Below are 14,583 nucleotides of genomic sequence, written 5' to 3'. Positions count from 1 at the left end.
TGATGGAGTGGATGATTTTTTTCTTCTCAAAATCTATTTATACGTTGCTGAAGATCCTGTGGATTTCCATTTCCTAAGCATGGGATATTGCCTATGTCTCAGAGAAATACTGCTGCTACTTGTTTCATTTGTGTTTTGCTTCTTTCTATGTGGGTAACATTCCTTGCTTGAGAGTTTGTGTCCCTGCAACATTCCCCTGTGTATGTTGAATGTTTGGTTTGTCAGTGTGCAGAAATATAATTTATTGAAAGCTCTTGTATTCTCTCTTTTTTTTGCCCCCCTGTGTTTCTAGGAACCCTAAAGACTAGTTATCTACGTTAAGTCCTCACACAGTCCCATCTGCATGAACTCTCATGGACAAGCTTCTGGCAGAAAGTAGCAAATGTACACCTAAGGGAAATGAGTCAACTTTGAAAGTATTGTAACATTGTGTGTTTCTGGAATAGAAAGCATCCTCATGCTTAAAAATGCATCTAAATTTCATAAACTGTTTCCACAGCTTTTCTTTCTTAACTCAGTCCTTAAATTTTTTTTTTTTAAGATTTTATTTATTTATTCATGAGAGACACAGAGAGAGAGAGAGAGAGAGAGGCAGAGACACAGGCAGAGAGAGAAGTAGGCTCCATGCAGGGAGCCCAACATGGGACTCGATCCTGGGACTCCAGGATCACACCCTGGACTGAAGGCAGGCGCTAAACCGCTGAGCCACCGGGGCGGCCCAGTCCTTAAATTTAAAGTGAATACCAATACCTGGATTTGACAAAACTATCTTACATTCAAATGGTATGGTTTGTTTGTTTTTTCCATTAGACCTACAAAAAAGGTAGATGGTTCATTCTGGGTTTGCATATCAAGAATAAAGGGGTCAATATACTGAATCTTGCCTCTCTCTTTTTTATCATTAAAATTTCACTAATAATGGTTGGATCCTAACAAATCTTGTTTTCATTAATCTCTTTATCCTAATCTATATCTAATAATAAGTTCTCTGGACTATATAATCAGGGAGGGGAGAAAAGCCTAATTTGAGTTACCATTTTGGACTTGATTTCCATTTCACATGACTCATGCATTGGTTTCATTCATTCAACAAGAATTTTATTGAACACCTAATATTTCCCAGGATTATCTATGAGTCTGGAAATGCAAAGATGATTTAAATGAAGTCCTTGCCCTCCAGAAACATATAAGAGTACTGTTGTTGGCTTTGCAGTGGCAAGTTATTCAATCATGGAAGATCACTTTAGAGACTCTTTACGTATTTTGACAGGATCAATAGGGGATTTTCTAAACTGTGAGAAGTATTAACATACAATATGATAAAGAAATATTCAGCTCTTGTCTCCCATAGTATATGTCTATGTCTCCCTTTTGTCCTTACTAATGGAAGAGAGAGGACACATTGGCCTATAGAATCTTTGGACAGTTTTCAAATTCCAATAATATCTGCTTTATGATATCTCTTTGATCAGTTATAGCACCTCAAGGGCCTCTTTTAGTCAGGGCTTTAAAACATCAGAGACTTGAAGAGATGTTAATAAAGGCATCTAAGATTCTACAGAAATACAGGAAGTGATCCAGAATACACACACAGGTGATTAACATCACTGGCTCATAACTGGAAAAAGAAATAATTAGCAATATATTTGGAAGAATTAAGTAGAATGTGGACACATCCACTTCAGTGATAGGGCTTCCAAAACACTGGATGAAAGTGGAAATTTTATTTTCCAACTTTTTCCTCCCCCACTTCTTAGCTTGAAAATCTTCAGAAGAACAGAAACTTAACAGAAGTTAGCCTAAAAGCACTGTCGAATGATATTCTAATTACAAAGAGATCAGTGATTTTTTTTCCACCAAGGCATCAATGTTAATCAGTTGAATATGTGAGCAAAAAAGTAGAACTTTGAAGTATGATATTGCAAGAGTGAGTGAAGGCTCTCTGAGGAACAATTTTAAATAGCATCAAAGTTAAAAAGCATCTCCTGGAGAATACAAATATACCAAATATAGCAGCAGGACTGGTTGTTGGAGGAAGAGAGCAATCACCTGAATGAACAAAATGACTGTTGCTGTCCTGAGACAGCCAACCATGTCTTCATATTCCTTTGAGAGCTAACAATAGAACATAAACTTACAAACTGCCATAGATGAGAGCTGCAACTGTGGTCTAACTAAAGAGTTCTTAGGTACGTTGTTGTTTCTGTTTATGCCCAAAATATTGCAGGTTTCTAGTCCCTGCCTCCTCCCAAACCCCTAATTTTAACGTATTTCCCCAAAGCAATTTTCTCATCTTGTTCTTTGGTGTGTTTCCTTCTGTTAGTCTCTGTCCCAAGGCTCATGCTGTTCTCTGCCTGGTGGGCTAACAGAAGCCATGTGATATACCCCAAGCCGGAAATGACAAAAGGGACCTGGAAATAACAGTTGTTTCTTCTATTTTGGAGCTTGAACGTCTGATGGAAGAACCCTAGCATAACATAGGTTAGATCCTTGGTTTTTGTTTCCACCGTGGGTTGTTATTATTATCTGAGGAATTTTAATTTTTGATATGTGAGCACTTAACTGTAGCCAGTATGTTAAATTAGCATTATATATGACGCATCATCAAATTGCTTCTTTCTTCTTGTCTCCTGTCACGCTTTAACTTTTTTTAATGAAAGAAGTTTTCCACTGTCACTGGATGAAAACTTAACAGGTCCTGTGGTACTCTGCTTTCTTTCGGAATAGTCCTGTGGCCACTCTAAGTTACCCAAACTAGTTTATTCCAAAATAGAATATCCCATCCCTTGCAGTAACAAAACTCTAATCTCAATTTAGAGTTAAATCTCTTCTCCCTGGGACCTGTTTCAGGAAGATCCTCTTCCTTCACAGAAGGCATTGTGATTGGCCTCTTCATGTTTTCCTTTCTCTCCTCCCTCAGCTTGCTAACTGGGATTTCTTGTTCCCTGGACTCAGAGTATAAGGATGGAGAAGAGACAAAGAGCTGAAGGGAATTTTTACTTGCTGTGGTAACATTGTATTCTGGCTTTTCACTCTCAAGAGCCAAGTAGGCCCAGATAAAGAAACTTTCATGGGATCTTTAAAGATTCCTGGCACAGGGGACATTTTGCTTATAGTCCTCAATTCATGCCAAGCCATCCCTATTTTAACAGGTAACTTGTGACTCGTTCTGCACCCCTGGGAAGCTGAAGCTATGGGTCCTTTTGAAGAGGCCTTGAGACCTCCAGCCCTCCTTTGCTCCTGGCCTGCTGTGGTCCATGGGGAACACACATCATTTGCCTTTGGGAGTACAGAAACAGATTTCCTGTTTTTTTTTGTCCAAACAATGTGTCAGTCCATGTCTCACCTTCCAGATCTCTTGGGAGTGTCAGTCCCCAATCCTCAATGCCCTCCTGTCCATCCTCATGCAGATATCTCATATCAGGCTCTCTAAGAAGTGACTTTTTAAAAAGAATTTTTTTTATTTTTTAGAGAGAACAAATGGGGGGAGGGGCAGAAGGAGAGGGAGAGTTAAGCAGATTCTATGCCTAGCACAGAGCCTGACGCGAGGCTCAGTCTCACAACCTTGAGATCACAGCCTGAGCCAGTATCAAGAGTTGGATGCTTAACCTACTGAGCCAGCCAGGTGCCTCTCTAAAAAGCTACTTTGAAACTCTTCTCTAACAGGAGTGGAGGTGAGGCGGTAGGACTCCCTCTAATCCACCTACTTCAAGCCCACTCCCCATGATCTATGGCTACCAGAATTCTTCCTCAAGAAATCCTCTCTCCTGGGGATCCCTGGGTTGCTCAGTGGTTTAGCGCCTGCCTTCGGCCCAGGGCGTGATCCTAGGGTCCTGGGATCAAGTCCCACATTGGGCTCCCTGCACGGAGCCTGCTTCTCTCTCTGCCTGTGTCTCTGCCTCTCTCTCTCTCTCTCTGTGTGTGTCTCTCATGAATAAATAAATAAAATCTTAAAAAAAGAAAGAAAGAAAGAAAGAAATCCTCTCTCCTTGTTGTACTCTGATCCCTTTTAATAATCTGGACCTGACTGAGGGGTTCCAACAGGAATGGCTCCCTGCTGTGTTCTTTGCCGAGGCTGTAGTTTCCCTCTGAAATCAGACTTTCGCATTTAATATCTCTGCTATCTGAGGGCCTCAGGGGAACTTTCACTTTAATATCCTGTCATATAACATTACCATTTTCAGTAGAACACTAGAGTCTTTTTCTTATTTTTCTTTTAAAAATGAAATATAGGCTAAAAATAAAATGAAAAAAAAAGTTCTATTGATTAATTTCAAGAAATTGGAATCGTCTTAAGAGTTGAAACCTTACACCTCATTCAGGCCTTGCTCTCTAGAAGAGCCCCATTCTAGAGAAAGGGGTTCACTTGTTTTCAGGGCACCTTGGCCAATCCTTGGGCTTTAATGGTTGAGAACTTCCTCTTTACATCGAACCAAATGTTGCCTCTCATAACTTTTACCCCAGTGATCCTAGTAACATAAAATCATCTGCTTCCACTTCCATACAGCCTTTTCTTCACATATTCCCAACTGCTTCCACCCTCTTTGGAAATCTTCACCATGCTGTTTCTATCCTTCATTTTCAAACTAAGGAGAAATAACATCTATGGTGGTCATTTTTTTCAAGGTTTCTGCATCCTCTTCTTCCAGTTTGTTAGGTAAGGCAAATGCAGATATAGTATCTTTAACTTTGTGAGAGAGCGAGTGCACAAGCAGGCAGAGTGGCAGGCAGAAAGAGAGGGAAAAGCAGACTCCCGCTGAGCAGGGGGCCCAATAAATCCCAGGATCCCAAGATCATGATCTGAGCCAAAGGCAGACACTCAACTGACTGAGCCACCCGCGTACCCCTATCTTGATCTTCTTAAGTAGATGTATATACATAAATATAAACACCAAAAGCAAACCAACGAAAACATCATTCAAACTGACTGAGAGGTCTTGTCATCTGGCAGATGGCATAGCTAATGTTGCATGTAGAACATTCAGTCTGTGTGTATTTAGAGTATGTGTCCCTTAAGTGCTCAATACAGGAAAGTGCATGCTACTCTTTAGTCAGTCAAATACAATGCCTACAGCAAAGGCTGCAAAGATTCCCACTGAACTCACAAATCACCTGGTGTGAAATATTCCCACTAAAGGCTAAACACAGAGGAGGCATTTTCCTACCTCTACCTTTAATTATAGCCAACACTAACAGCTCATACTGTGTGCCAAAAGGTGGCCTAATTGCCTTACATAGAGTATTTCAGATAATCCTCAGAACAAACCCATGAAGTAGGCCTTATTATTATCTCTATTATCAAGGACAAGGACATGGACAAGGATGAGGAGACTTAAGGAAGGTAAGTAATGATAACTAACTAACTTCCCCAAGGGTAGAAAGCTAGAAAGTGCTGGAGTGGGGAAACTAGACCCACGCAGTTTCAAACCAGAGTTCTTAGTCAAATATTATACTGTACTTGCAATGAAATAATTTTGAGAAAACGTCTCTTTAAAAAAGATTTAGGGGATCCCTGGGTGGCTTAGCAGTTTAGCGCCTGCCTTTGGCCCAGGGCCTGATCCTGGAGTCCTGGGATCGAGTCCCGCGTCGGGCTCCCTACATGGAGCCTGCTTCTGCCTCTGCCTATGTCTCTGCCTCTCTCTCTCTCTCTCTCTCTCTCTGTGTGTGTCTCTCAAGAATAAATAAAATCTTAAAAAATAAAAATAAATAAAAATTAAAAAAATTAAAAAGATTCAAATCCAAGCAAGCTAAATGAAATGAGATCTTAGAAATTTTGGAAAGAATCACTTAAATGTCAATCAAGTTTGGATTAATTACTGTAGCCATCTTACCATTTGTCACAAGAATAGGTAGCTGGCATCTAGGGAATACCTCACATTAAATGCGCTCCCTTTATATGAAGGTGAGACACACACCGGTCAGCTGAAAAGCTTGGAGGAGCTGAAGGCCTTTCTCAGTTTACCATGACCAACTTTTCATGTCAGTTCAATGCTGATTTATCCACATAAAACAGTTAATGAAGCAGCTTAGTTTAGCTTCCTTATTAAGCCGTCTGATAATCAATTTAACTGGTAGGAAACACTTGACCTTTAAAAAAGGAAGTGTTGTCTGAGGCTTACAAACAATGAAGTGAATTCTAAAGCAATGCAAATAGCTCTAGAGGCCAAAGACGTTTAATAGGACATATTTTGATGTTTGAACTATTTCTTTCTTTTTTTTTTTTAAGATTTTATTTATTTATTCATGACAGAGAGAGAGAGAAAGAGAGAGAGAGAGAGGCAGAGACACAGGCAGAGGGAGCCCTAAGCAGGCTCCATGCAGGGAGCCCGACGTGGGACTCTATCCCAGGTCTCCAGGATCATACCCCAGCTGCAGGTGGCGCTAACCCGCTAGGCCATCAGGGCTGCCAGTTTGAACTATTTCATTCCATAAAGCTTGTAAGCTAAAAACCTTCTCTTACCTGAATTCCTACTTAACTATGCCATAGTAGAGGAAGTATCTGAAATAACTGACAAATGTTATTTCAACGCCTTCAACTTTCTCTCTTAAACACACGATCAGTAAATATTCATCACAAACATATACTTTATCATAAGCAGATTCCCAACAGAGGCAAACAGAAATAAATGACATTTCATTTGCCTTTTAAGTCATTCATAAGAATTTCTGAAAAGCAAGGAGCTGTGAAGAGACACATAGTGGAAGATAGCACCAGGGGGTTGCCAGCTTCCCATCTGCTCAGGCCAAAATCCTGAGAGTCATTGTTGATGGTACTTTGTCTCTTAAACTCTACATCTGATCTGTCAGCACTGATTTTAAAATACATCCAGTCTGCAACCATTTCTCATGCCTCTGTTGGTACCATCCTAAACTACAGCATCATAATTTTACCTGGATTATTGCTATGGTCCCCTAATTGGTTTCCCTGGTTCCACTCTTGCTTCTCTAGTCTATTATCAAATGGCAGCCAAAATTACCCTGTTAAAACTTAAGTCAGATTATGTCACTTAGTCCTCTGTTTAAAATTTTGTCATGGCTTCTCATTTCAAAAAAGGAAAATCAAAGTCCTTTCCTAAACTCCTACACCCACAGGGCCATATAAAATCTGCCCACCCCACCTCTCCTTAATCTCTGATTTCATCTCTTCCTGCTCTCTCCCTCTCACTTGGATGTAGCCACACTGGCCTCTGATGTTTTTTGAAAACACAGATACACTTATGCCTCAGGACCTTCACACTTGCTAATCATTCTGCATGGAACACAGTACTCCAGATACCAGCATGACTCCTGTTTTGTTTCCTTCAGGCCTTACTCAAATAGCATATGATCACTGTTTGTCTATTGTCTGTCTGTCTCTCTGTCTCTCTTTCTTTTTCAAAATTCCCTATCCCCTTCCCTGTTTTATTTTTCCCTTTAGGCTTATGTCTACTTACACAATAAATGTTATATTTAATTATTTTGTTTATGTACTTCTTACCACTAGAATTTAGCTCATGTAAGAGTTAAGCGTTACTGTTTCATCCTGTTTTATTTACTAAGACATACCTAGACCTAAAACAATTTACTAAATGCTTAATAAATGTTTGTTGGATGAATTAGTGATATCTATATCAGACTGCTAAAACCAGAAAACTTGGTTAGCTTCACCAAAATGTTTGGTCATGCCTCAAGATATAGCCCTTCTCACAACAGTTACATGTGGTGAGGGACTCATGCAAATAGACTCATCCCCACCACCCAATATGCACAGCAAGGCATGTTTGTCAAAACAAAGAGGATGAATCAATATTCACAAACAAGTTTTTCTAAACAGGTAGAAGATTTTAACATGCAAGTAAAATCATTTGTATTTAGGTCAGGGCAAGTGTGAGGGTTTTAAGCTGTTTTGACTCCCCAGATGAGAGAAGTCCTAGAATTTCATACATGAATCCTAAAGAGAGCCTAAAATATACTTGTAACAGTTAAAAAAAAAATAAGAAAGACCTAACAAGTAAAAGATAATAGACATTGGGATTAGTTAGAATCATGGAAGGAAAGGGTGCCTGGGTGCAGTCCATTAATAGTCTGACTCTGTGGGATCCCTGGGTGGCGCAGCGGTTTGGCGCCTGCCTTTGGCCCAGGGCGCGATCCTGGAGACCCGGCATCGAATCCCACGTCGGGCTCCCGGTGCATGGAGCCTGCTTCTCCCTCTGCCTGTGTCTCTGCCTCTCTCTCTCTCTCTCTCTCTCTCTCTCATTCTCTCTCTCTCTGTGACTATCATAAATAAAAAATTAAAAAAAAAAAAAGAGTCTGACTCTGGTTTTGGCTCAGGTCTGATCTCAGGGTCCTGAGTCGGAGCACCACACTGGGCTCCACACTCAGTGTGGGATCTGCTTGGGATTCTTTCTCCCTCTTCCTCTGCCCTTCGTCACTGCTCACTCTCTCTCTCTCTCAAATAAATAAATAAAACTTAAAAAAAAAAAGGCAATTACAGAAGGAAAAGCTGAAAGTTGATTTACCATTTATCATGAGACTGCTAGCAGGTATAGGAAATGACATTTTCTACCATCAATCTCTTAAGGGAACTCCCATTTTCATGTGTCTCGGATTAATTTTCCCTATAGGGAAGCAGATTAACAGGAAAGATATTTCTCCTGGGGATGTAGAATTCCTCTATCTAGAGATCTTTAAATGCAGGATAAATGCTCCTTTGGGGTGATCAACATACCATCAAGCTTGACGTCAAGAAATAGGGAATGTTTTAAGGTCATTTTGTTGTAGTCTCTTAATAAAACAGTCTCTATCTCATATTTCCTGGAGTCTGCTTTCCTAAAGTGAATCTTATATTTTCTTCACCAGTGGAGTTTTCGGAAATTCCACTGTAGCCCTTTCTTATCTACAAAATGGAGGAGAAGGTCCATTTCTTTAGATGGAAATCTGCAGCATTATGCTGCTCATCAAGAATAGTGCAGGGGATAAGGACTAACAATAAGTCATATTATTGAACAGAAAAGTAGCCAAGTAATAATACATTGCTCAGATAGTTCCATAAATGAATTAAATATACTTAGACATCGGAAAAAGAGGTACCAACTTGTGGCTATTTAAAAAGTTAGAACAAGTGCTTCTCAACTTGGCTCTGCCACTGACTATTCATCTTTATTCACTTTAGCTGAACTTTTAGATTAAATTTGGGTTCTAAAACAATGCATGTTTTGAAAGTTTTGTCTGAAGGAAATTCTTTTATGAGAAAGGGTAAGGGTCACAAATGACAACGGAAGCAAGCATGATATTGGGAAGAATGGAAAGTTGGATACTTGGGTGTCACACTGACCTGGGAGCCCTGTGGTTGCCTCCTGTTATGCTTCGATCTCGCCAACCATCCTTTCCTTGGTTGTAACATGGCAATAATCTGGCTAGAGTTTCAAGATTAGGGGTATAGGAGAGATCTTGTTTAGATATCGAGTGCCGCACAGCACAACAGATGGTGGTGATTCTTGTTTTTGTGAGAAGAGACTGTGAGGTCTTAGAAGGTGTTGGAGTCCTGGCAGAACCTTTTGTTCAAGAGGCAACTGCATGGGCAGGCTGCCCACTCGGGGTAAAAATAGCCAGGAGCCTTGCTTTTGAAGTGGCATTAGCACCACAGCCTCAGATACCGCCGTGCCAGCCACTGCGTCTCCCGGGCAGCAGAGTGGGCCACAAGCGTGCACTGACCTCACCTCTCCGCTAACTCTGGGTGGGCCAAAATACAGACTTCTTGATCTTTCACGACCCTCTGTTATAAAACAAATAAATAGATAAAGATGACCACGTTCAATCTAAGGTCATGAAGACTCATGTTGAGGAGGATTCTGTGCTTATGCTGCTGTGGACCCTTTCATCTTAGAGCAATGATAGCAAGAACTAAAATGTATAGAATTTTTACTATGTACGAATCACAGGGCCAAGTAAGGCTTTCTATTTACTCATCTAATCCTCTCAACAACCCGATAATCCCAATCTTGCAAATAAGGCAGCTGAGACATAAAAATTAGGTAATTTACCCTAGGTTGCATAGCTGGTATCCATCTGCATAGGGAGATTTAAAAAATAAAGTTATAGATAATAAAACTGTATCTAAATAATTCTTTTTTTTAAACTTTGTTATTTATTCATGAGAGACATACACAGAGAGAGAGAGAGAGGCAGAGACACAGGCAGAGGGAGAAGCAGGCTCCTTGCACGGAGCCCAATGCGGGACTTGATCTCAGGTCTCCAGGATCACACCCTAGGCTGAAGGCAGGCGCTAACCCGCTGAGCCACCCAGGCATCCCTAAGGTAATGAATCTATTAGTGAAAAGAAACTGCAAAGCAATGTTTTACCCTCTCATCTTCCTTTATCCTCAAAAAAGAAGTATACCATTCTAAAAATTAGAGTGAAAATACTCCTATTAGTATACTGTGTTCTATTTAAAAAGTTAGAATTGCCACTTTAATTTTTTGTTGAGGAAAAGTCTTTTTTTTTTTTTTAAGATTTTATGTATTTATTCATAAGAGACAGAGAATGAGAGAGAGAGAGAGGCAGAGACACAGGCAGAGGGAGAAGCAGGCTCCCCCGATGTGAGACTCGATCCCGGGTCTCCAGGATCAGGCCCTGGGCTGAAGGCAGGTGCCAAACCGCTGAGCCACCCAGGGATCCCGGGGAAAAGTCTTAAATATGTTTTTATAAAGCCTAATTTTAAGGCTTGAACATAAAAGCTTTTAAACACATTTCAAAATATTTTCTGAAGAGAAGTTCTCTCTTCCCAGAAGATTTAAACAGTAAAAGTAATATGCATTCCCACCATAGAAAAAAAATGAATAATATATCAAACGTTCAAGTTTCATCGGTTCCTATAGAGAAAAAAACAACGGAATTTTCACAATAAACAAAGGCTGATGATCCTGTCTGAAATAAATGAATTGTTGATTTTGTGGAAGATTTTTCTAAAGAAAACTGTCAGTGTCTGTCATATAGTAAGCACTTAATAAAAGACAGTCATCATCATTATTAGTATAAAATTAATACGCTATAAAGCCTACTTAAAATGTGTTTAATTATCTGAATACAGCTTTAGCTGTCCACTATACCCTGGATACTTTTCCTAAAACAAATCCAGGTAACCATCCTCTCCCTCCCTTATTCACAAAAAGGAAGTCACTCACCATGAATGTGTACTTTTCCCTGGGAAAAAAAGTGGGGTTAAGAGATGATTTTTTAAATATATTTTAGAGATTATGTGCTTGCTATTTGATAGAGCTGATATCCCTTAAGCAAACTCATTTCCCAAGTAGAATGGCTTTGACTTTCTCAGAGGAAAATTTTACGTTAATAGTTTAAGAAAAATTCTTAAGAAATGTGTGCATAGCTTGTAACAACCTTGATCAGGCCCTTTACATGGTGACATTCTCCAAGTTTCTCTAGGGCATGGTTTTAAGCCATTATCCTACCACAACTCCTAATTACATTAAAAAACTGACAAACCAAAGCTGGTTAACGATAATGACAAAGACATAGCAACAACTATACAACCCGTGACAATATTATTTCACAAGGATGTGGAAAATTCAGTGTGAGAAAAATTACTTACTTGATCTTTGTAACTGTTTTTCTGTCCATTACATTTCTAAGCTTATGAAATAGATCCTTTGATTCATTTCCTGGTCCCTGGGGAAAATGTTTAACCTACTGTTCCCGGGAAATTTAAGATTTACTGCCAAATCATATTTATGTTTCCTTCATCAAAAACATGGCTCCAAAGTGATGTTTAAAATTAGGAATTAAAAAATACAACTCTTCATCCAGGAAATAACCAACAACTTATTTTCGTAAGCACAGAATAGGAAAAATTTTGCTTCGTTGCCTTACCACATCTCTCTGGTGCAAGTGGTTAAGTTTTATTTCATGATATCTTTCTTGTCTGAGGGATTTATATAGCAATTTCGTGTATGTCATTTCATTTTATAGACACAGGAATGCCATAAAGTAAGCGGGGTTTTCAAATGAATGATTGTTTTTCTGGAATAGGTAAAAGGCCACTTATTAGCTGTTATTAGAGCTTTTCCTATTGCTATAGCTTTCTTTCTTTTTTTTCTTTAAATGAGAGAGGGTAAAAAAAAAAAAAATGAGAGAGGGTGTGAGAGAGTGCTTGAGTGGAGAGAGGGGGCAGAGGGAGAAGCAGGCTTCCCGGCTGAGCAGGGAGCCCAACACGGGCCTGGATCTCAGGACCTGAGCTGAAGTCAGCCACCTAACTGTTTGAGGCACCCAGGTGCCCCTGCTGTAGCTTTCTTAATGTTCTCACAAAACTGTATTATGTAATTAGACATAATATTGAAAATACTATAGCAAATTTTGCTATGTAGGCCACACATTTATTCAAAGGACCTCATTCTTTATCATACCCCTGACTACTCTTCATTCCAAGGTTCACCTTCATATTGATTTAATGTTAGGGAGTTTTGACTATCAATTACCAAACAACTTTTTCCTCTTTCAGTATTGATTCATGCAGATACATAGGTGAATAAACAAAGCCTCATGGACTAGCTACAAACACTTCATCAGCCCTCTAAGCCACATTGGATGTATAGGCTTAGCCTGAGATAAAAAATAAATTCTTCTGGTGGTACTAAAATATCTAGGCCCTAATAAATACACATTTGAGATTGAGAGAAGGGACCCTCCAGTAATATGTATGTCTGAAGTTCTTAAGCAACTACAGCAACTAGCCATTAAAACAAACAAAAAATAAAAAAATGCTGGGGAAGGGATGGATAAAGGAATGTCTAGAGTTTATCTATTTGTAAAAAGATTCCTAAGTTACACCCATCAAAAAGTTCCTCTCAAATTTGTTTTGATTGATTTCTTAAATATTTTGAGACACTTTCTGATAGTGGTGTGCAGACTTTTCAGTTCCATCCTTGTTTTTAACCTTGCCCATCTCCGAATTGGTAAGTCTGAGATAGGACTTAAACAGGTAAGTTCCTTTTAAAGTATAATTAGGGATGCCTGGGTGGCTCAGCGGTTGAACATCTGCCTTTGACTCAGGGCATGATCCTGGGGTCCTGGCATCAGGCTCCCTGCATGGAGCCTGTTTCTCCCTCTGCCTGTGTCTCTCATGAATAAACAAATTAAATCTATATATTTAATATATATATAAAATTAGTAGAGTGATGTCCAGGTGGCTCAGTGGTTGAGTGTCTGCATTTGGCTCAGGGCATGATCCCGAAGGATCCTAACCTGCTTCTCCCTCTGCCTATGTCTCTGCCTCTCTATGTCTCTCATGAATAAATAAATAAAATCTTAAAATATATATATAGTAGATCAGCAGTCATTGACCATCTGGAATCATACATGGGTATGACCTAGGGTAGGGCTTTTGTGTATGCTTTAGCTGAGAGAAAAGTTATTTCCAAATTCTTTCATTGAGAGAGCCTGAAGGAGGTAGGGACAAAGGAGGGGGGGGCGATTGCCTACAATTTATCACTGTAGGTCAGTTATTCCCAGGTGAAATGTGACTTTGATGTTATGAGTTGCTAAATAAAGTTCAGTCTAGATCAGTACTTTTTTCTTTTTGCAAAAAATGAAGTCTACATGAGACCAGATGAATTCTGACAATGCAGTGCATCCCCAACATGATACAGTAATGATTAAACATTTATGCACCATTCATAAGACAGGGTTTTGAGTTTGACCATGGTTGGCAGCGCTAGGTAGAATGTTATAGAAAGTTAAGAAAACAAAGCAAGAGGATAACAAAACAGAGGTTGAACAGTGAAAGCAAAGAAGATAAATACTAACTGGTTCTTTTTTATAAAAGATTGCTTTCTGTATGAATGTACAGTACAATTGACATAATTTTGTACAATGGAACATGTGTATTTTAACAGCAAAGGACAGAGATCTCATGATGCAGGTGAAACGATAAGCAAAGGGTACTGGAAATTCTGCTTGCCAGCATTGCCAGCTGTTTCTCACATTACTTCAGGGTGCCTCATGGACCTCAGAGGTGGTCCCTCTGCGCTTCGCAGTGCTCCCCCTTCTCAGGAAGGATCTATGTATATTTCAAGAACAGTCAGGAGGAATTATAATTACACATTACAGACACTAGAACCGAAGCAAATCATTCTAGTCATGGCTCGAAGAAAAAAAAATTATTCTCGACTAAGCTTGCTTTTTCTCAGAAAAATGATGTATTTAATTTTAAGATGTGTTATCTCAGAATTAAAGGGATAAGGAAAACGAATTTTGTCTTGTCAGGTATTAAACTGACCTTGCTTTTTAAAAAGTATTGAATGACGTCAAAATACTCACAAAACCTAAATACACGCTATTTTAGAAGATATTTATATAGTAAATTATAAAATCTCAGAGGTGGAAGGGATTTGAGATCTACAATCAAGCTTCAGTGTGATTCAGGAGTTCCTTTTACAACACACACCTGATAGGCATTGTAGTGGGACAAGCACAGGTTATGTAAACAGATAAACTTGGAATCAGCTGGTGGGTCTGCTGCCTTAAGACTGGCTGTGCGCCTTTGGGCGATTTTCTTAACCTCTCTGAGCTCCAGTTTTCTTATCAATTAA

At 39.4% G+C, this 14,583-nt stretch overlaps 1 protein-coding gene across 5 annotated transcripts in view; it reads right to left on the bottom strand.

Moving 5' to 3' along the window:
* SYNPO2 (synaptopodin 2) overlaps positions 1–14,583 on the bottom strand; it is a 181,155-nt gene that overhangs the window by 4,136 nt on the left and 162,436 nt on the right. The gene's annotated exons all lie outside the window — the stretch shown is intronic.

Source organism: Canis aureus, chromosome 33 (assembly GCF_053574225.1).
Source record: "Canis aureus isolate CA01 chromosome 33, VMU_Caureus_v.1.0, whole genome shotgun sequence".
Taxonomy (NCBI): domain Eukaryota; kingdom Metazoa; phylum Chordata; class Mammalia; order Carnivora; family Canidae; genus Canis; species Canis aureus.
The sequence above is the reverse complement of the archived record's forward strand: the minus strand, read 5'-3'. Positions and strand labels throughout refer to the sequence as shown.